General features: G+C 45.4%; 1 pseudogene; it reads right to left on the reverse strand.

Annotated features, from left to right (window-relative positions):
• LOC136377065 (developmental pluripotency-associated protein 3-like) lies at nt 1–23,959 on the reverse strand (annotated as a pseudogene).
• Between the last annotated feature and the right edge of the window lie 313 nt (nt 23,960–24,272).

Raw genomic sequence — 24,272 nt, forward strand, 5'->3', positions numbered from 1 at the left:
CTAAATTGACTCTATATCCAAATTATTTTCCATGATAATATTATCAGAAGGATCTCCATGATCTAGGCACTAATGGAAGGTACATCTGTATCTTCTGAATCTTGATTCAGTCTCAAGTTTCCTCTCCTCTGGGATTGTTGGGTTTGGGGTTTGGTTTTTTTTTGAAGCAGGGAAATGATGCGGTATCTAATGATTTGTAACATCCTTTGCATCCTTTCTTTCTGAGCAGTTGCCAGAGTCCTCACTCCATGTCTCCTCCTGTAGATCATGCCTTGACCCAGCCCTGGTCTAAGCCCTTTTAAGTTTTTTGCTTCATTCTGTTGTTGGGCTTCTGGTAGAAGGAAAGGGAACTTGATACTGGGATTGAAAGTCAAGTTACTGAAGTTCTTTGCTAGTACTTCTGACTCAACTTGAGTGCCAGCTGAATCTTCTTCATGGGGCATCTCAGATGACTCCAGGGTTGAGGTGGGGCTAACCATTGGTGAGTCCATTGGAAGTCTAGCTAGAGCCTGAAGTTCCTCTTAGATCCTCACAAAAGGTTACAGCAGAAGGTGAGCTCAAAACTCTCAAATTGCTACAAAGTAGCAGCCTGGAGAGATCTGTATAGCCCAGAAATAGCGAAAAGAATTCCAAATTCAAACAAAAAAAACTAGATATGAGTTGTTTGATCTGTATTATTTTCCTTCTCTCTAAAAAACTTCTTTTAAAATTTTTTTTTCAAGGCAGATCTACAGGCAAAAAATAGCCTCCATTTTTGTTTATCTGAGAAAGACTTTATTTCTTCTTCACTTCTGAAGGCTAATTTTGCAGGATACAGAGTTCTAGTTTGCTGGGGTTTTCTCTCTCTCTCTCTCTCTCAACACTTGAAATATTTCACTCCACTCTCTTCTTGCTTCATGGTTTCAGAGAAGTCAGCTGTAATTCTTACTTTTGTTTCTCTATCAGTAAGGTGTTTTTTCCCTCTAGCTTCTTTCAAAACTTTGATTATCTGCAATTTGAAAATGATATATATATGTAAAGCCAGTTGCTGCAGCCACCATCACAGCAGCCTGGCCCATGCAGGTTCACATTGGATTCAGACAGATGGTAATGAAACAAAGGAGCCACAAACTGGTGGGCCATTGTAAGGCCAGAAGGCACGGCCAGGGCTACCATCACAGCAGCCTCCTGGCCCATGCAGGTTCACATTGGATTCGGACAGTCAGTAAAGAAACAACGGAGCCAAAAACTGATGGGCCATAGTCTTTAATTCTAGCTTGCACCCGGCGGGCAAGTAAAAATACACACTGGGCTCCAAAACCCACTCACATTCAGTGCTCACAAAGCCACTGACTTATCCGAGTTTCCTAGAATCAAAGGTTTCTAGCTCACCAGCCTTATTCTCCTCAGTTCCCCATCTCATTCCTTATCCCAGATACAAACACTACACAAACTGGCATCTCACTCAGCACTTCGCCATCTTGGCTGCTTCTCCTGGCCACATGGCCTCTTTCTGCTCTCTGCTCTGCTCCCTCTGCTCTCTCATGCTAATCATCCCAGGAACCAAGAGAGCAAGCTCCCGCTCCGTCCCCATTTTATAGTGTAGAAATCCAAACCCTTAATCCAATATACAAAATAGGAAAGTCTCTAATACAGTCACTTCTCTGAGGCATGATTGGATTGTACCACCCCACATCAAAACGGGTGGGAAAGGCTTAATCCCAAAACAAAGCCCCAGGCTACAAGAATTCTACCTGCCCACAGAGACACACATTAATATCACCTGGGCAGCGCCGTCTTTAACAAAGTGAGCATAATACAATTTATCTGCCCAAGAGCCATTATCTTTAATCCTAGCTTGCACCCGGCGGGCAAGTAAAAACACACACTAGGCTCCAAAACCCACTCATTCAGTACTCACAAAGCTACTGACTTATCTGAGTTTCCTAGAATCAAAGGTTTCTAGCTCACCAGACTTATTCACCTCTGTTCCCCATCTCCTTCCTTCTCCCTGCACAAACTGGCTTCTCATTCAACACTCCACCATCTTGGCTGCTTTTCCTGGCCTTCTCCACGTGGCCTTTCTCTGCTCTCCTCTCTAATGTTAATCTCAGGAACCAAGAGAGAGCAAGTTCCCGGTCTGCCCCACTTTATAGTGTGGAAACCAAAAATCTTTAATCCAATATACAAATAAGGCAGTCTCTGATACAAAGTCACTTATCTGAGGCATGATGGGATTGTACCACCCCACATCAAAAAGGGTGGGAAGGGCTTAGTCCTAAAAACAAGCCCCAGGCTACAAAGATCCTGCCTGCCCACAGCCTGCCTCCAACACACATTAATATCACCTGGCGATGGGCATCCACGTGGGCAGCGCCATCTTTAACAAAGTGAGCATAATATATACATATTTTATCTGCCCAACTATATATATATATATATATATATATATATAATTTATATATATAAAAAATTTCTTACTTGGTGTTCTCTAAGCTTCTGAGCTGAGTTCTGGGTTTCCTGAATCTGTGGATTTGTATCTGATATTAATTGGGGGAAATTCTTAGTATTGTTTCAGATATCTCTTTTGTTCCAACTTTCTTTTCCTTCTGGTATTCTCATTATATGTATGTCATACCTTATGTAATTGTCTCACAAACTTTGGATATTGTTTTCTTTTTTCAGTCTGTTCTTTCTGCTTTTTGGGTATCAAGGATTCTATTGATATCTCCTCTAGCTCAGGGATTCCTTCCTCAGTCATGTCCAGCCTACTAATAATCCCATCAAAAGATTTTTTCAATTCTGTGGGTTTTATTATTTTTATCTAGCATGTTTTTGTTCTTTCTTAGTATTTCCACGTCTCTGCTTACATTGCCTTTGTGTTTTTCCATGCTGTTGGGCCAGGAGCTGCCGCCATCGTGGCCATGCAGTGTTGTAAGGTACCAAAAGCTGAAAATTGATATTAATATACTGGGAGGAAAGGTCAGGCTTTCCTGTCCCGTCCCTCCTTTAGGGAGGGGAGGGAGAAGAATGTAGAAGTTTCTGGCTTGCAAGAACAATAGATCATTCAGTTTTAAATCTAAAATAAAGGTTAACCTAGAAACTTCTTCTCTTTCAATGGAAGACAACATTTACATACCACCTTGCATTGACTATAGTTCCTGCCCCCCCCCCCCTTCCTGGAATCTTGAGGTTGAATCTCTAGGCTAGTGTGGGAAGAGGAACCCTGAAAGATTTGTAAACATCTTTGATTATGTTGCCTTGAGAGTCTTTTTTTTTTTTTTTGTATTTTTCTGAAGCTGGAAACGGGGAGGCAGTCAGGCAGTCAGACTCCCGCATGCGCCCGACCGGGATCCACCCGGCACGCCCACCAGGAGGCGATGCTCTGCCCATCCAGGGCGTCGCTCTGTTGCGACCAGAGCCACTCTAGCGCCTGAGGCAGAGGCCACAGAGCCATCCCCAGCGCCCGGCCTTCTTTGCTCCAATGGAGCCTTGGCTGTGGGAGGGGAAGAGAGAGACAGAGGAAGGAGAGGGGGAGGGGTGGAGAAGCAGATGGGCGCTTCTCCTGTGTGCCCTGGCCGGGAATTGAACCTGGGACTCCTACACGCCAGGCCAACACTCTTCCACTGAGTCAACCAGCCAGGGCCTGTTGCCTTGGGAGTCTTAATGTTTCTGTGTATCCCCTAAACAAATGTTGCCAGCTCATACCATGATGTCATGCTCTCCCCTGCCGGTGTGTGATCAAGGATATATAAGCAGCCCCTGAACTATTTTGGGGGACTGTACGATTTGGGCTTGCAGATGCCCCGTGTCAGCCATATGCAGCTAGCATATTAAAATTTCCTCCTCTAATAAAACTCTTCAAAATTCATCTGGACTGGGTGTCTCTACGTGAACTCGATGAAATAAGGTACAGTGCCTTTCAGAATCTGGGGTGCCTTACTTTATAACAGCAGGTTCACACTGGATTCGGGCAGATAGTAAAAGAACAGTGGAGCCGAAGGATGGTGGGCCATTCTGTTTATTAAAGTCTCCAAACGGTGGACAAGCAAACGGGCAGGGCTCCCAAGCCCCTCAGCATTCTGGACTCAGTCAGACTCATAGGCCCCCTCCAGCCACAACACGCCTCACCCAAACAGGCCCGGTGGAAATCAGGGCTCCAAAACCCTGACTCGGTCTCCAGTTCCACAATCCAGACTCATTCTCCGGACTCACCCTCTGGCCTCCTCAGCCCCCACAAGCCTCAGCAAGGCTCTTTCTCTCTGAGCCCTCCCCCTCCCCCATCCTGGATTCTCTCTGCACTCCTCTGCCCAGCAAAACAGTCTAGGGGGAAAAAAACACTTCTCCAGCAAACAGTCGCAACAACAGCCCCTCTCAAGCAAGAAGGCAATTCACAATTTGCAACCTGCTGCCCTGAGGGCAAGTACCTGCAGCCTTCCACAGATTATACACACATGGCACATCCCCAATACAAGCAAACAAATCTAAATAAACTTAATACAAACTTGTTTGCCCAACACATGCATACTGTCTGCTTTATCTGTTAGAATCTTTAGCATATTAATTATAGTTGTTTTAAATTTTCAGTCTGATAATTCCTACATCCCTGCCATGTCCTGTTCTTTTTTTTTTTGAAGTAAGAAGTGGGGAGGCAGTCAGACAGACTCCCGCATGCTCCCAACCAGGATCCACCTGGCATGCCCACCAGGGGGCAATGCTCTGCCCATTGAGGTGTTGTTCCGCTGCAACTGGAGCCACTCTAGCACCTGAGGAGGAGGCCATGGAACCATCCTCAGCGCCCGGGCCAACTTTGCTCCAATGGAGCCTTGGCTGTGGGAGGTGAAGAGAAAGATAGAGAGAAAGGCGAGAGGGAAGGGTGGAGAAACAGATGGGCGCCTCTCCCATGTGCCCTGGCCAGGAATTGAACCTGGGACTTCTACATGCCGAATCAATGCTCCACCGCTTAGCCAAACGGCCAGGGCCCCATGCCCTGTTCTGATACTTGCTTTGTCTCTTCACATTGTACTTTTTGCTTTTGGTATGCTTTGACATTTTTCCTAGCCACCATACATGATATACTGGGTAAAATAAACTGTTTTACTAGTCATTAAACACAATTATTTATTTATCTATTTACTTATTTATTTTAGCAAGAGACAGACAAAGAGAAGAAGGAAGAGAGATAAGTATCAACTCAAAGTTGCAGCATTTTAGTTGTTCACTGATTACTTCTCATTTGTATCTTGAAGTAGGAGGCACTCCCCTGGAACCAGGGACTTCTTGCTCAAACCAGCAACCTTGGGCTTTAAGCCAGTGATCTTTGGGCTCAAGCAGGAGACCATGGGGGTCATGTCTATGAACCTACACTCAAGCCAGATGAGCCTGTGTGCAAGCCCGTGACCTTGGGGTTTTGAACCTGAGATCTCAGCGGTTCAGGTCAACACTCTATCCACTGCACCACCACCAGTCGAGGAAACAAAATTATTTTAATTACAACATCATTACTCTGTACAAGGGAAAAAGTCCAGAAAAAAGACTGAAAGGAAATATACAACAATGCTGAACAGTGTTGTTACTGGGTGAAGTGTTTATGGGTGATTGTCTGCTTTTTTTTTTTTTTAATTTGTTTTTGTACTTTACACATTTTTTGAAATGGCCATGTGTTGCTTTATAATTAGCTATGAAAATGGGAAATAAAATTAAAGGGCCTTTTAAAAACCCACTGTCAAATTCAATCTTTAAAGAACAGTGTTTACTCCCTTTTCCCCTAAAGGAGGCCCTGACATTTAGAAACAATATAAAACAGCCTGAAGCACCATTTAATCCTATTACTGTTCTGGACCTCTTACAAACCAGGGGATGATCCTTTGGCTCTTTAAAACTAAATCTCCCAAGGTCATGGGGCCTGTCTGTAACGGAGGGGGGTGAAACTCCCAGGCCAGTGCTCCTCCCCTGCACCATCTGGCACCTGAGAATTTCATTAAAGACTGCTTGAGCTAGCCAGCCACATGTTTAAGTTCGTCTAATAAGGGAGTATTACTCCCTCTTAGGATCATTCTGCTAACAAGCCACTGCCCTCTCTCTGGGCTCACTTTCCTCCCCTATAAAATGGGGGAGTTTGTTGTTCCAGCATTTCTGGCAACTCCAGGTTTCTAAGACAACCCATGCCTCCATTCTTTTCCTGCTCCCCCAAGGGTTCTGCTTCTCTCTGCTGGTACTTTCATGGTCTTAGCAAGCCTGTTTCCCATCCTGGTTCGGCCACAAACTCATGCGTTGAGTGTCCTTGTACAAATCAGTAGCTGTCAGGGGACTTCAGTTCTCCCACCTGTACAAAGTTTGGGCCCCGACCAAGTGTTTGCACATTTTGGGTGGTGCAACCCTGGAGTCCTGGAGAGGATGGATGGGGTGAGCAGCCCACTAGGTGTCTGCTTTGCATATTGAGATTCTGGGTAAAATTTCCTTTGAAACAAGGATCTGTTGCTACAAATCTACTTGAAAGTCAGTGGAGGCCCTGGCCAGTTGGCTCAGCGGTAGAGCATCAGCCCTGGGTGTGGAAGTCCTGGGTTTGATTCCCTGTCAGGGCTCACAGGAGAAGTGATCATCTGCTTCTCCACCCCTCCTCCTCCCCATCTCTCTCTCTCTCTCTCTCTCTTCCCTTCTTGCAGCCATGGCTCAAATGGTACAAGTTGGCCCTAGGCACTGAGGGTGGCTTCATGGCCTCGACTCAGGCACTAAAATAGCTCAGTTGCTAAGCAATGGAGCAGCAGCCCATAGAGGTAGAGCATCGCCTGGTAGGGGGCTTGCAGGTGAATCCCGTCCGTGTGCATGTGGGGGTCTGTCTCTGCCTTCCTGCTTCTCACTTTATAAAATAAAGAAAAAGAAAAAAAAAGACAGAAAGTCACTGGAAAGGCAAGCCCATTTCCAGAGCAGAAATTCTATTTCTCACTAGCTTCTGAAATCTGGCTACCAGGATGAAAGAATGGGGAAAGCTCCCTGAGTCCAGGACTCCTGCATGCTTCCCCCTGTAGGGAATGAGTTCTGGAAGCAGAGGAAGCTGAGATGGGTGCTACTAGATGGTGTTAAGATCTGAGAAGCTCAGATCCACTCAGCCCACTCACCAACTTCTCCCTCATCCTCCGCCCCTCCCTGTCACCTAGGCAACATGGCCAGGCACTGGGCCTGCAGTTCCTCCTTCCCCCTCCTTTCCCACCCACTCAAACTCCAGGCCCAATTCTCACTCCTCTGTCTCTGCCCATAGCTTCTGTGAGTTCCACCTTTATGGCTGCCTTTTGTGAATGTTCAAACCACATTCCACGCAGGGGCAGAGCACATACAGCCTGTGACTTCCCTTGACCAGGGAGCCTAACAACAAATCTGCTCAAACACAGAGCAGCCTCCAACCCCACCCCACTGCAGAAAACAATTGCACATCCCCCCACCTCTCCGCCCAACCCCTAAAATAATCCTGATTTGTATACTGAATTTGCCTGCTTTCCTGTTTACACGCAAAGGGTGTGACCTCTCCAGGGCAGCGTGTGCAGGGAGCTCTGGTGGGTCCGACTTAGTGCTTGAGGAGACCAGGGTTACAGGGGAGTGCGGGAGCAGAGGAGTTGGGTGACCCCAGCAGTTCTCTGCTCCAGGTCAGGGCCAGAGGGCCCTGGGGCTATTTTTCTTTTATTATTTTATTCATTTTTAGAGACAGAGGAGAGAGAGAGAGAAGGAGGGGGGGAGAAGTAGGACAAGCCCAGGGTTTCGAACCAGAGGCCTCCACGTTCCAGGTCAAAGCTTTATCTACTACGCCATGACAGGTCAGGTCCCTGGGTTTTAATTTACCTCCAGTTATCTCTATGACCAGGCAGCCAGAGCTGGGGGGCCAGGCTAGGGTGGAGTCCAGCTGGGCTCATGATAATAGTTAAATGGGGCAAAGGATCCTGTGTGTGTGTGTGTGTGTGTGTGTGTGTGTGTGTAGATTAGGGAGTTGCAAGAGATGGACAGGGGGTTTTGTAGAAGGAACTTGCTGTAATTTGTCCCAACAAATTACACTGAAAAAACTCCTGGTTCAATTAAGGGAGTGAGCTGGGGCTCTGAATGAATACTGAAGGGAAAGCCCTAAGCTGGGCTGAATCTGAGCCATAGGGGCAGCAAGACCTCAGGCAAGTCCCAGATACTTGGTTTCTTTGACAATTAAATGAGAGTGGGAGGACTTGAGCAAGGGACAAATATTAATAGCAATTAGAACTAATAAACAGATTTAGCCATGTTGTAGCATACAAGATGAATACAGAAAAATCAGTTGTATTTCTATATACTAGCAATTAAAAACCCAAAAAGGAAACTAAGAAAACAGTCCCATTTATAAAGCATCAAAAAGGGTAAAATAAAGGGGAATTTTAAAAAAAATGTATGAATAAATTTAACCAAGGAGATGCAAGACAGATGATAAACTTTGCTGAAAGAAAATAAAGGAGATCTAAATAAATGAAAAAACATTCAGGTTCAGGGATTCAAACATGTAATATTGGTAAGATGGCAATACTATGCAAAGCAATGTACGGATTCAGTGCTATTCTTATCAAAATCCCTGTAAGGCCAATAGGCAGGGCCACTATCACAGCCGCCCGGCCCATGCAGGTTCGCATTGGATTCGGACAGTCGGTAAAGAAACAACGGAGCCAAAAACTGGTGGGCCACCATCTTTAATTCTAGCTTGCACCCGGCAGGCAAGTAAAAAACACACACTGGGCTCCAAAACCCACTCACATTCAGTGCTCACAAAGCTACTGATTTATCCAAGTTACCTAGAATCAAAGGTTTCTAGCTCACCAGATTTATTCACTTCTGTTCCCCATCTCCTTCCTTCTCCAGCGTCAAACTGCACAAACTGGCCTCTCACTCAATACTCCGCCATCTTGGCTGCTTCTCCTGGCCACATGGCCTCTTTCTGTTCTCCTCTCTGCCCTCTCCTCTAATGATAATCTCAGGAACCAAGAGAGCAAGCTCTCGTTCTGCCCCCATTTTATTTATTTATTTTTTAATTTTTTAATTTAATTTTATTTTTTTGTATATATATATTTTTTTGTATTTTTCCGAAGCTGGAAACGGGGAGAGACAGACAGACTCCCGCATGCACCCGACCGGGATCCACCCGGCACGCCCACCAGGGGGCAATGCTCTGCCCCTCCGGGGCGTCGCTCCGTCGAGACCAGAGCCACTCCAGCGCCTGGGGCAGAGGCCAAGGAGCCATCCCCAACGCCCGGGCCATCTTTGCTCCAATGGAGCCTCGCTGCGGGAGGGGAAGAGAGAGACAGAGAAGAAGGAGAGGGGGAGGGGTGGAGAAGCAGATGGGCGCCTCTCCTGTGTGCCCTGGCCGGGAATCGAACCCGGGACCCCTCGCACGCCAGGCCGACGCTCTACCACTGAGCTAACCGGCCAGGGCTCTGCCCCCATTTTATAGTGTAGAAATCCAAACCTTTAATCCAATATACAAAATAGGGAAGTCTCTAATACAAAGTCACTTCTCTGAGGCATGATTGGATTGTACCGCCCTACATCAAAAAGGGTGGGAAAGGCTTAATCCCAAAACCAAGCCCCAGGCTACAAGGATTCTCAACACACATTAATATCACGTGGGCAGTGCCATTTTTAACAAAGTGAGCATAATACATTTTATCTGCCCAACAATCCCAAAGGCATTTCTTTGCAGAAGTGAACAAGGTGATCCTAAAATTCATATAGAATTGCAAGGGACTGCAAATAACTGAAATCATCTTGAAAAAGAACTAAGTTGGAAGAGTCACCCTTCCTGATTCCAAACTTACTGTAATGCTATAGCAATCAAAACAATGTGGAACTGGCATAAATTGAGAGTCCAGGAATAAACTCACACATCTATAGTCAATTGGTTTTCAAAGGATGCAGAGACCACAGAGAAAGAGTCTTTTCAACAAATTGTGGTGGGAAAACTAAATGTCTACATACTAAAGAATGAAGTTTGAACCCTGCTTCATACTATATTAAAAAACTAACTCAAAACGATTCAAAGACCTAAATGTAAGAGTATAAAACTCTTAGGAGGACGCATAGGGCAAAATCTCCATGATCTTAGATTTGCAGTGTTTTTTTTTAATGACACCAAAGAAAAAACAAGGAATAAAGGAAAAAAGGGATAAATTGAACTTTCTAAACATTAAAACTTTTATGCATCAAAAGATGCTATCAACAGAGTGCAATGACAACCCACAGAATGTTTGCAAATCATATATCTGATAAGGAACTTGTACCCAGAATAGATTAAAAACTCATCAATGAAAGATAAACACCCCAATTTAAAAATGGGTAAAGGTTGGCCCTGGCCAGTTGGCTAAGTGGCTAGAGCATCCGCCCAGGGTCTGGAAGTCCCAGGTTCAATTCCCAGTCAGGGCACACGAAGAAGCAACCATCTGCTTTTCTTCCCCTTACTCTCTCCCTTCTCTTCCTCTTCTCCTCCCACAGCCAGTGGCTTGATTGGTTAGAGTGTCAGCCCTAGGCACTGAGTGTGGCTTGATTGGTCCAAGTATTGGCTTCAGGTGCTGAGGATAGCTTGGTTGATTCAAGCATCAGCCCCAGACAGGGGTTGCTGGGTGGATCCCAGTCAGGGCACATGTGGGAGTCTGTCTCACTATCTCCCTTCCTCTCACTTAAAAATAAAATGAAATAGGCCCTGGCCGGTTGGCTCAGTGGTAGAGCGTCGGCCTGGTGTGTGGAAGTCCCGTGTTCGATTCCTGGCCAAGGCACACAGGAGAGGTGCCCATCTGCTTCTCCACCCCTCCCCCTCTCCTTCCTCTCTGTCTCTCTCTTCCCCTCCCACAGCCGAGGCTCCATTGGAGCAAAAGATGGCCCGGGCGCTGGGGATGGCTCCTTGGCCTCTGCCCCAGGCGCTAGAGTGGCTCTGGTCGTGACAGAGCGAAGCCCCAGAGGGGCAGAACATCGCCCCCTGGTGGGCATGCCAGGTGGATCCCGGTCGGGCGCATGCGGGAGTCTGTCTGACTGCCTCCCCGTTTACAGCTTCAGAAAAATACAAAAAATAAAAATAAAATTAAAAAAATGAAATGAAATAAAATAAAATGGGTAAAGAGCCTGAATAAACATACTCTAAAGAAAACATACAATGACCAATAAGCACATGAAAAAATGCTTGATATCATTAGTCATTAGGGAAATACACATAAAAACCACAATAAGATACCCTACTGGAATGGCTATAATTAAAAAAAAAAAGAAATAAAACAAGTATTGACAAGAATGTGGAAACATCAAGAACTCTCATACATTTCTGGTAGGAATGTAAAATGGCGTGGCCATTATAGAAAACACTTTGGTAGTTCCTCAGTAATTTAAACGTGTGACCCAGTGATTCCTCTCTTGGATATATATCCAAAAGAATTGAAAACAAAAACTAGTACACAATTGTTCAAAAGGTGGAAAACAATTGTCCATCGACTGATAAATGGATACAACAGTGGTATATCATACAATGGAGTATTTTTTTCCATAAAAAAGAATGAAGTACTGATGCATGCTACATCATAGATGAAACTTCAAAACATTATACCAAGTCCTGGCCAGGCAGCTCAGTTGGTTAGAGCGTTGTCCTGATACACCAAGATTGCAGCAATGTGTGTCTGAAAATTTAACTCAATTCTGACATCCCTACCCAGAGATAGGATCAGATTGCACAGGTTAAGGATTCAGTCCTATAAGACTTCCTCCCTGTGTCCTCCCCACCAGATGCCAACAGCAAGCCCAGGTTGTTACCTGTGCTTCTAACCATCTGGCTATAAATCAGAGGTGCCCAAGACCTCCTCCTTCCTTGAATTTGATCAGTTTGCTAGAGTGGCTCACAGAACTCAGAGAAACATGTTACTTACTAGGTTATCAGTTTATTATAAAATGATAGAGCTCAGGAAGAGATGCATAGGGCAAGGTATAGGGAAGGATTCCGAGCTTTCAGGAGCGCCTGTCTCCTAGCACCTCCAGGAAGTTCTAGCACTGACCAGGAACTTCTCCAAACCCTGTGCTTTTAGGCTTGTCTGGAGGCTCATTACATAGGCGTGATTGATTAAATCATTGGCCACTGGCAATTGATTCAACATGCAATTTTCTACCCTCTGAGGAGGTCAGGAGGTAGAACCAAAAATTCCAACCCTCTAGTCAGGGTGGCTGGCTCCACTGGCGATCAGCTCCCATACTTTGGTGCTTCCAGAAGTCACCTCAGTAACATAACAAAAGATGCCTTTATCACTTTTAACATTTAAGAGATACCAAGGGTTTGGGGAACTGTGGGCCAGAAACTCCAGGCAAAGACCAAATATATTTTGTATAAATCAGAATTTCACAGGAACCAATCTGCCTGGCTTTGATTCCTGCATGTGTACTTATTAGCTGTTTCCTGGAGGTTAAATTCTCAAACTGTCTGTCCATCAGGAATTAATAATACTAATTAATAGTACTACAATATATGGCATGATGGTGGTGTAAGGATTCAATAAATTGATTGGACTAAAGTGCTTAGAACAATGCCTGGCATATAGGAAACCTTCAATAATTAATCTTATTGTTATTCTAGAATCATCTTTGCTCCCTTTCAATCATATGATTCAATACAGTTAACCCTATAGTTACTGAGAATCTCTTACCTAGGAGGATCTGAGAGAGGGCCGTGGACCACAACTTGCCCTTCATTCTGGTTTCTCCTCTCTTACACATGGCTGTGGCATACTGAGGCATTCTCTCCAAATGTCTGCATCATTTGGTTGTCTTAAGTGTTCTTCAAACTGCTGGTCTTAACCCATTGGTCTGAACATCAACTGAGTGAGTTGCAAGCAGTTACAAACATTTCAAACAATGAAAAAGGAAAGAATAGAATGGAAAACAATCAAAGTTCATCATGGATGATTAAGATAAGTATTAAGTATTGTGTGTTAAACTTCTGTTTCAGTGTGCGTGTGTAGACTCATGCACTCTCAGGAGCACTTGGGTACCAGGTTGTGATATAACATGTATTCCTTGGTGAGGGTTGCAGTTTAAAACATTGGAAGGCTATAATCTAATCTGGTAACACCCAAGGACTGAGCTGAGGGAAAGAAGACCTGATTTGGTGGGCAGGACTGAAGGACCTTCAGCAATTTTTCTATCCCTAGCCAAGCTGGGGCATTGGCCTGCACTGGGGACTGGAGACAGGGAGAAGGAAAGATTCTTCAACTGGAAGATGGAGGGATTCAAAGGGTGAGAAAGGTGCCTTAATATTTGAATCACGTCATCAGAACTTGGAAGACTGCACTCCATACCCGCACACCCACACATACACATACATGGACCATTTAAACACAGACCAAGGGCCTGTCTCAGGTGTTTAGCTGTCTCTTTCATAGTATTTTGTATTTCGTAGGTTCCCTTATTACCCACAACTGGTTTGCGGCTCCAGAACTGCACACATACACACACACACACACACACACCTCCCATTTTTGTAATAAATCATGCAGACTCATTTCATAATTAATGGCTTTCCTGCTCTCCTTACCCCCTCCCTTCTCAGATGTCACCTGTTCCCCTGGTTCTAGCTCTTCCTGGCAGCTTTGGCCCTACACAGAATCCACCCTCTCCCCCAACCCCAGTATGAAAGAATAGCACTCCCTCTGCTGTATACAAACTTAGACTCATCAGAGGTCTGGAGTCGTCGCCACAGGCCAGGGCAAAGGCTGCCTCCCTCATGGCAGGGGGATTCTAGGGATTTCCCAGCTGGCGATGTATCCTGAGAAAAAAGTGGCAAAAGAGCTGGGAGTTAGAAGTGTTGTTGAAAATGGGGGCAGTTGACGAACTGAACTATCATTTGGTATCGCTTAATCCAGGATTAAGGGGGTGGGAGGTGAAGTTGCCTTTTAGTGCTTGGGACCTCAAGGCCTACTCTCCCTGCACCCTCACTTGTGTCCCCTGGCTGAAGTATGGCAATTCTGTGGACCCAGGACATTAAAAGCCGTAAGTAGAAGAACTTGACAGCTGGAGAAGAATACATTGAGACCCAGTTTTTAAGGATATTTATGTACTTCAAAGGGTAGTTATGAGATTGGAGGCTTTAAATCCACTTCTTACAATAACCTGGGTGTCACCTATGTTATCTACATCTTTATTTTGAATTGCCTATAAGCCATGACCACAGCCAGAGTCTATGGACCAGTCACTTTAACTCTTAAAGTTCCATCTTAACCTGTAAAATGGTTCAAAGGCCTCTATGGAGCGATGCTCTACCCATCTGGAGTGTTGCTCCATTGCTCCATTTAGTGCCTGAGGTAAGGCCATGGAGCCATCCTCAGCACCTGGGGCCAGCTTGGTCAAACTATTTGAGCCATGGCTGCAAGAGAGAGGGAGAGAGAAAGAGAAAGAGAAAGAGAAAGAGAAAGAGAAAGAGAAAGAGAAAGAGAAAGAGAAAGAGAAAGAAGGGGGGAGGGGTAGAGAAGCAAATGGTCACTTCTCTTGTGTTTCCTGACCAGGAATTGAACCTGAGATTTCCACACATCAGGCTGACACTCTACCACTAAGCCAATAGGCCAGAACCGTAAAATGGTTCTAATAGTATCTTTCATATGGACTGTGAGGGTAAAACTAACATGTGGAAATACTCTTATACTGTACAGTGCCTAAAGCAAAACAGGCAGGCCATAGATGGATCCATTTTCACAAACATCTTTGCAATGATATCACGTTTTATAATTGATATCACATTTTATAATTTGGTTGAAAATTAGTGAAAACACATAAAGAAAAATCACCCTTAACCCAACTATACTTAAAAAGAAAGAACTACAAATATTGATCGACTTACAACCTATGCAACTTACGACCATTCGACTTTATGACCATAATCGCTAGCCACGACTGCTCCACGTCTGGCAGCACAAGCGTTGCCCAGCTGGGCGTACAGCTTCTGGCAGCACTACCATCTCTGCGTGCACCATTTTAACTGTTATCCCAGACTCGGTACAGCAATTTGTGTTTTGTGTCTGGATATTTTTCATCAAACCCCTCCCAAGATGTCTACCAAGAGGAAATTGTCTTTGCAAATATTAAACCAGTTATACTGGTAATGCAGTGTTTTACTTAAACCTGACGACTGTAAAAATAAGAAACAAAATGGTGTAGAGATGATACAAATGGCATAAATTGAACAAAGAAAATGATGATATATAATAATAATGAAAGAAAATTATGATAAAATATGACTTAAAGATTTTTATAACATCATTTCACAGTACTGTACATATAGCCTACTCAACTTATGACCAAATCGTGTTACGACCGGTCTGTGGGAACCAATCGTGGTCGTAAGTTGAGCACTAGCTGTATATAAAGACACTTCCTAGATTAACAATTTGCTGTGTATCCTTCTTTATTTTTTTTCTTCAAGTGTAAAAGGGCCTACTCATTGACCATTCTCTGTCTCTTCATGTTTTTTAAAGTACCTGTACAGAAATTGAATCATGCTATCTGTCTAATTTTTCAACTTGCTTTTTTTCACTTAATATAGCATCAACAGTGTACAAGTGCAGCCACTTCCTTACTGGGTATTATCTGTCTTTTCAGTTTTTTCCTATCTCATGGGCAAAAATAGCATCTCGTTGCTTTGTTCTGCATTTCTCTGTCCCAAGTAAGGTCAATCATCATTTTCTGTCTTTTGGAGGTTTATATTTTCTCTTTTGTGAATTGCCTGTTCAAACCACTTTTCTATTGGGCTTTTCATATTTTTCTTATTGAACTGGAGAGCACTTTTTGCATAGCACATTTATCTTTTGTCTGTGAAAAATATTTTTGTGTCGCTAATAGTGTTTTCCACTCTGTCATTGTCTTCTGACTTTATTTATGGTATCTTTTGCCATTCAAGAATTTTAAATGTATTATGTAGTCAGATGGGTCCCTTCTCCATTAATGGCTTCTAGGTTTCTCTTTGGATAATTTAGAAAGCCTTTCTTTTCTGGCTTTCCTGCATACATTGTTGTGGATGTTCTCCTTCCGCTTCTCAGTGACAGCTGGCAATGAATGTCTTCACTGAGTCCTGCTCTATCCCTCACACCGGCCCCTTGGGTTCTTACCTGTCAGCACCCTGTAATAATGTCTGGTTCTGGGAAGCATTACATTGTATCAAAAGAACACAGAGAAAGGCAGGCCTGGAGGAGCCAAGACAGTCTGAGCAGGCAGTGAAAGAAGTGGGGTGGCCCATAGATCTAGAGAACAAGTTGAGGTTGCCAAAGGGAGGGAAATAATTTTAAAAATACACACACACACACACACACACACACACACACTTTTTTTTTATTTTTAAGTGACAGGAGGGGAGATAGAGAGACAGACTCCTGCATGTTTCCCCTACTGGGATCCTCCTGGCAACTCCTGTCTGTGGCCAATGCTCTGCTCATTTGGGATCATGCTCTCAACCGAGCTATTTTTAGTATCTGAGGTGGAGGCTGCACAGAGTGATCCTCAGCGCCTGTGGCCAATGCACTCAAATCAGTTGAGCAATGGGGAAATCAATTGAGTGGGAAGGGGAGAGAGAGAGAGAGAAAGAGAAGGGGGAGGAGGAAGGATGGAGAAGCAGATGGTTGCTTTTCCTTTGTGCCCTGACCAGGAATTGAACTCAGGACTTCCACATAGGCTCGGTTGGTCTGAGCATCTACCCCAGGCACTGAGGATAGCTTCATTGATTTAAGCATCGGCCCTAGATGGGGTGGCCCAATGGAACCTGGTCAGGGTGCATGTAGGAGTATATCTCACTATCTCCCCTCCTCTCATTTGGAAAAGGGGGAAAAAAAGAATAACGTAAGTTTTTGATTATTGATCTGCCATCCCCCCTTCATTCCACTGAGAAAAGTCACCTACAGGCCACCTACTTGTATAATCTCTGTGTGGTTATCATCAGGCTTATAGTGCTTTTTCCTGGTCTGTCGCAGACCCTGTTAGGACTGTGCCTTCAGACATGGGCTCCTGGCATAAATTTGAACTCTAGCTGTCAAAACATGTTTATGTTCCATACCCATTATCTTCACTCATAACTATAGCTTCTGCTACCCCTGCTGTTGAAAATAGCACCTACTAGGTATCAGCACTGTCCCAAACACTTTACATAGATAAATTCTTTGACAGCTTTACAATGCCCAAGCAAGGTGCCTGTGAAGGTGTGCTAATTCCACAGTAGGACAGATGGTAAAGCCTCGCAGAGAGTTAGCTGGGTAGGAACAAAATGACCTTTCCTAATCCTCCAGGCTGGATTGGAAGCAGTTTAACTGGGTGGTTCTTGCTCAGGCTCTCTCCTTTTTATTCTCGTTAAATATTTATAAAGTTGCTTTTTATTTCTGTTGTTGAAATCCCAGAAGAGAGCATTAAAGGAAGCCGCGGCGACCTGGGAGCAGGAGGGCCAGGATTGAGAGTGAGAAACGTCCACTTGGGGAGCAGAGTCAAGGCCAAGCCAGCATCCTCCTCCCACTCTGCCTCTCTGCTCGCCACAAGGCTGTTCCGGAGCTGGCCTTGGAGGTCCTGGCTTTGTGTTTATAAGGGAAATACGGTCCCTTCCATACATACAATACATACATTAGCCAGAGGATTCAACTCAGGATATTCTCAACGACCATTTGTTTAAAGACTTTCTAAACTCAATCTTGCATTTATTTGGATTCTTAGCAATCTTTTGGATTTCACCTTTTTTTTAAATCCAAAATCTTTATTAAAAACAGCCATATCTAAAAATTCTATGTCATTTCTAGACTGTATGTGTTACTCAGGATCCCTGCAGAGAGTCAGTGTAATTTAAGGAGAGTTGAATGAGGAGACTGTTTACAGAAGTGGATCACCCTGGGGCCAGCAACAGAGAGGAGCCATTACTACCCCTAAGCCTGGAGGAAGTGGTGACTAGTAACAAGACAAGGAGTGTATAGAGGAGTCCCCTTCATGGGCTCTGGCCTTAAGTAGAGACATGAAGTCCAGCAGAGAGGAAATCAAGAAAACATCTCTCTGTCACTTTCTTCTAGTCCTCCTTTCTTTGACCAGTATTTCCCATTTGCCAAACCCAACCCAAAGTCTGAGTGCAAGAGATATGAAGGTCAGTCTCCAAGGGCATAGAATAGAATGGAAAAAAGATGAGGGGTGAATATAGAGGGACAAATAGAAGATATTCAATGTTCCTGACAGCAATATTAATAATAGTTATATTATTATATTAATAAAGCCATGACAGCAATATTAATAACAGCTTCTGTTTAAGCCCTTGCTTTGTGCTCTTTATACCAGTCTTGTCTTTTGCAGATAAGGAAATGATGGTTCCAGGCTACTGTGCTCTTCAGTTCCCTGGAGAACAGAAGTTATTACCCTCTGAGAAGAAACTTCATAAGAATTAAAACAAAAAAAGCATGATCTCAGCCATCTGGGGTATATTAGTTATCTGTTGCTGCTAATAGATTACCCTAAAACAGGGGTCCCCAAACTTTTTACACAGGGGGCCAGTTCACTGTCCCTCAGACCGTTGGAGGGCCGGACTATAAAAAAACTATGAACAAATCCCTATGCACACTACACATATCTTATTTTAAAGTAAAAAAACAAAATGGGAACAAATACAATATTTAAAATAGAGAACAAGTAAATTTAAATCAACAAACTGACCAGTATTTCAATGGGAACTATGCTCCTCTCACTGACCACCAATGAAAGAGGTGCCCCTTCCGGGTGTGCGGCGGGGGCCGGATAAATGGCCTCAGGGGGCTGCATGCGGCCCGTGGGCCCTAGTTTGGGGACCCCTGCCCTAAAACTTAGTAGTGTAAAGTAATAAGCATTTATTGGTTCACGTGGTGTCTATGGGATAGGAGAAGTTTGGCTGGGTGGTTCTAGCTCAGGGTCTGCCATGAGATTGTCAAGAATTTGTCAAGGGCTGCATTCATCTGAAGGCTGGACTTGGGCTGAAGGATCCACATCCTGTGTGACTCATTCACTTGTCTTACAAGTTAGTGCTGGTTTTTAGCGAGAGGCCTGAGATCCTCCCCACATGGACATCCCACAGGTAGAGTGCCCTCAGGACGATGTGGTATTTGACTTCTCCCAAAGTGAGTGATCCAAGAGGGCAAAGCAGGGAGGAACCACATCTGACCTAGTCACAAGTTACACATGATTGCTTCTGCCATACGCTAAACATTAGAAGCAAGTCACAAAGCCCAGTCTACACTCAAGGCAGAAGGTGAGGTGGGGGTTAAACTCCATTTCTTTTTTTTTTTAAATCCATTTCTTAACGAGAAAATTAGTAAAGAATTTGTGGATATATATATATATATATATTAATACTTTATTCATTTTAGAGAGGAGAGAAGAAGGGGAGAATGAGAGGAATAGGAAGTATCAAATCCCATATGTGCCTTGACCAGGCAAGCCCAGGGTTTTGAACCGGTGAACTCAGCGTTCCAGGTCTACACTTTATCTACTGCGCTACCACAGGTCAGGCATGTGGATATATTTTTAAACCACCATAGATCATAATAACTATATCAAAGATCCTGGGGTTATTTGATTGAAGAGTTTGGAGAAGACTTGAAAGTACACTGTAACTTGACTGTCACCAGTTAAGGTGGAATCTCCCAAGCATATTGCGCTCTGTCTGAAGAAAGAACATGCTAACAGATGGTGCAGGAGATAACGGTGAGCGGAGAATGGTGAGCCCGGTGGACACAAGTTACCTGAGAAGAGGAGAGCCACACTCAGTTTGGGGACAGGGACCTATGATATTGGATGAAATATCTTTCAGAATTATTCAGTTCCCTGGGTAGGAGACACCTTTTGAGAAGGCAGTCAGCCTGAAGATTTCAGTAAATCTAAAGAATCGCCTCCATTTAATGTCAATTAATTGCTAGTTTTGGATGTTCATCAGTGCCATAAGAGTGCAACTAATATGATGTGGGCCAGAATATTTTTAGACCTGTAATGGTAGGGACTGGATAGTGCCATGAAAGTAGAGATCTCACCCTGTAGAGCAGTGGTCCCCAACCCCCGGGCCACAGATCGGTACTGGTCCATGGGCCATTTGGTACTGGTCCGCAGAGAAAGAATAAATAACTTACATTACTTCCATTTTATTTATATTTAAGTCTGAACGATGTTTTATTTTTAAAAAATGACCAGGCCCTGGACGGTTGGCTCAGCGGTAGAGCGTCGGCCTGGCGTGTGGGGGACCCGGGTTCGATTCCCGGCCAGGGCACATAGGGGAGGCGCCCATTTGCTTCTCCACCCCCACCCCCTCCTTCCTCTCTGTCTCTCTCTTCCCCTCCTGCAGCCGAGGCTCCATTGGAGCAAAGATGGCCCGGGCGCTGGGGATGGCTCCTTGGCCTCTGCCCCAGGCGCTGGAGTGGCTCTGGTCGCGGCAGAGCGACGCCCCGGAGGGGCAGATCATCGCCCCCTGGTGGGCAGAGCATCGCCCCTGGTGGGCGTGCCGGGTGGATCCCGGTCGGGCGCATGCGGGAGTCTGTCTGACTGTCTCTTCCCGTTTCCAGCTTCAGAAAAAATACAAAAAAAAAATAAAAAAATAAAAATGACCAGATTCCCTCTGTTACATCCATCTAAGACTCACTCTTGATGCTTGTCTCGGTTATGTGATATATTTATCCGTCCCACCCTACAGGCCAGTCCGTGAAAATATTTTCTGACATTAAACCGGTCCGTGGCCCATAAAAGGTTGGGGACCAGTGCTCTAGAGTAATTACTGCTTTGGGTGACATCCTCATCCCACTGCGCCTTTCATTAATGATGAGCCTGGTAAGGCCTGTGGTTGTGGACAGGAAAGTTGACATTAGATTCGGGCAGATGGTAAAGAAACTGTGGAGCTGGAAAATGGTGGACCATTTCATTTATTAGAGTCTCAGAATGAGGACGAGCAAGCAGGCAAGGAAGACTCCTTCACTTTCTCAGGGTTGATAAGCCAACAGGCCAGGGAAAACCCCTTCTCTGGCAAACAACAGCAATAAATGGCCCCTCCCAATAATGGCAGGCAATCAATCCCCAATCTACAATCTGCCGCCCTGAGGACAAACACCAATTAGGCAGAGTACAAGGGGAGCAAGTCTAACACAATTGTTTGCCCAATATTCCACCCCTTTTGTGTTCCTCGCTTCACAATTTACCCAACAGGTATCTTCCTCAATGATCCCTCTGTGAGGAGTGAGGTATGTTACATAAACAAACAGACTACAGCAACAGCACAAGTTATACAATCACAATAATTACAAAGGTGCCCTTCACAATGTCTCCCTGAGCACTCTGCCCAAGGCGCTACCTGGAGGCCCATCTCTAGCCCTCTACCCCACGGTAGGTGGGAGGGCCTGTATAGTCCAGGGCTGTGTCCTTGGAAACCATAAAGTGTCCTTGTTAGGTCTCTGCACCTGGACGAGAGCAGCTTCCTGGTGCAGGAGGCCCTCCACTGGAGCTGCCCTCCACCCCACCAGGGTCTCTCATACTGTCCAAAAGCGACATGTCCATCCAACAAGGGAACTGGTGCCCCTCTCTGGCTGCAGCCCAAGAGTCCATTATACCACTCAGTGATGAGTCTACAATAGACAACCCAGCTGTCTGTGCAAATCACCAAGGTAAAGGTCCATTACAGGCAACTAGGCATACAATTCTTTATTAATGAACCTCAGTGCCTTTCCATAAGCACTCTGTGCATTGCCACAAGCCCCATCCAAACCCCTTAGCATGCTTACAGGGCCTGGCGGGGTCAAACACATTCAAGACCTGTGCCGCCTTGATAGTTCTCTGTTGCTGCTGCTGCTGCTGCAGCAAAAAAAAAAAAAAGAACCTATTATCTTTTAATGCCAACACCTGCTGTACATTAGAAGGTGATCAATGGATTGTCAGTTTCACATGGGGCCTCAGGCTTCCCCATCCATCCCTATTAGGCAGGTCCCTCAGCCTTCCCTCTACTCAAACAGGAACAATGGGTCTTGGAGAGGATCTTTCTCTTCTGCAACAGTCTCCTGCACAACAAGTAATCCTGCAACCATGCTGCCTGCACATCAATCATATTATTGGTAGCTGCTGGGGCCTTTCATCTCAGCAGCTGGAACTTCTGTTCTGGCTCAAGCTGCTGCCAAAGCTCTAAGAGGACTTTATTAGACCTGCCATCCAATTTCTCTCTATCTGCCCCAGCTGCAATCAAATCTACCCACATCTGTGTTCGGGTAACCTTTACAGGCTCATTTCCCTTGTTAGTCGGGTGGGGGGTGTGGTGCAGCACGGGCAGCAGCCCTCCCTGCTTTATGATCCCATGCTGCCTCCAGCTCCCTGAAATCTGCTACCATCTGTGTAACTGTGTTGATGGGGTGTCCCATATAGGGGCCCAAGTTAGCCACTAGTGCCCCAAAAAGGGCTGATGGGGCTCTGCAGAGAATGAGGTTCTTCATCCCTGCTGTAAATACTTCTTCATATGGCCCATGGGACCTCGGGTTGAAAGCAACATTCTTCATATCTAGTTCCTGAATGACCTTTACTAGCTCACTATAGCATTGCCACCTACTCATTGCTCCTGGCAAGCCTCTGGCATTCTGCCAGACTGTATAAATGGTGACCACTCATTCTAATAGGGTATGGTTTCCTGGGTTGTCATGGTAGTTCTGAAGACGCTGCCTTAAGAAAGAGTGTGTGGTAATGGCAGCCCATTTCTCCCTCTCTGTTCTGGAGAGCATGATGCCATCCACCCTATGTCCCACAACCGCAGCAACCAGGCTGCCAGGGGCTCAGTGAGTTTATGCTTGAATTGTGCCCCCAACTCCATCAGCTCTGCCTAGGTGTAGGGCCAGACCACAAAGTGCTCCTCTACCTGTGGAGAGGGCTGTGGCTTCTCGAGGGACTCTTGGCTGCTGGGTTTTTACCTTCTGGGTGACCACCAGCTGGGCTCTGAGTCTGTGGACAGCAGCTTCAGCCCGAACCTCCTCATCCTCAGAAGAACTGGAAACGTCTGCTCCTGCTGGCTCAGAGCCACTCCACTGGCATGGGTGCTTTTCCTTTAGTGACCATTTTGGCTCCAGTGATTGCCAGCTCTCAATCTGAAGCTGAGACTCGAGCTCTTGACCCCGTAGTTGTGTCTCTACCAACTGTCAGTGCCAGCATTCTGCTTCTAGGACAGGGGTCAGGAACCTATGGATCGCGAGCCAGATGTGGCTCTTTTGATAGCTGCATCTGGCTCGCAGACAAATCTTTAATAAAAAAAATAGTAACGTTAAAAATATAAAACATTCTCATGTATTACAATCCATTCATTTCCTATTGTTCGTGTTCATGGTTGCAAGTGCCTGGAGCCAATCACAGCTGTCCTCCGGGATAACACCAAATTTTTATTGGATATAATGCCTAATGTACACGGGTTGTTGTATGGCTCTCACGGAATTACATTTTAAAATGTGTGGCGTTCATGGCTCTCTCAGCCAAAAAGGTTCCTGACCCCTGTTCATGGAGCACATGAACCTGTAACTCCTTCTCCAGAGATCACTCCAGTTTCAGGCACTGTTGGTGTTCTGCCTGTATCTCACACTGCAGCTTTCAAGAGCAGTGGGCCTCCTTCTCCAGTGCTTGCTTCAGTTCAAGCCTTCGCTGGTTCTCGGCCTGTAGCCTGACCTGCAGTTCTTAGACCTGCAGCCCTTTCTCCAGTGACTGTTCCAGCTCGTGCCATTGTTGCCGCCATGTCTGTGGCTCGTGCTGGAGCTTTCGACCTCAGGCAACTTCTCTCACAGAGTTCTTGGTTTCTCTCACAGGGTTGTAAAAAATAGCCAGCCCATGGTCCCCAAAAGTAGAGCCATGGGGAATCATACACTGGAGAGCAACAACCACTCCTCTACCTCACCCTTCAAGGGTGTTGGCAGCTCCATACCAATCTGATCTGAACCTTTACTGCTGCACTAGATGTAAGGCTGGTGGCTGTGGCCATGCAGGTTCACACTGGATTCTGGCGGATGGCAAAGGAACTGAGGAGCTGGAAAATGGGAGGCCATTCCATTTATTAGAGTCTCTCTACTGCGGATGAGCAAGCAGGCAGGTAAAACCGCTTCTTTCTTACAGGGCTGATGAGCAAACAGGTCGGGTGGAAAAACCCCTTCTCCGGCAAACAATAGCAACAAATGGCCCCTTCCAATGGTGGCAGGCAATCGGCAATCTACAGTCTGCCATCCTGAGGGCAAGCACCTGCAGCCTTACACAGACTATACACACACATGGTGCTGCCCTGTGCTCATGCTCCAATC

Source organism: Saccopteryx leptura, chromosome 6 (assembly GCF_036850995.1).
Source record: "Saccopteryx leptura isolate mSacLep1 chromosome 6, mSacLep1_pri_phased_curated, whole genome shotgun sequence".
Taxonomy (NCBI): Eukaryota; Metazoa; Chordata; class Mammalia; order Chiroptera; family Emballonuridae; genus Saccopteryx; species Saccopteryx leptura.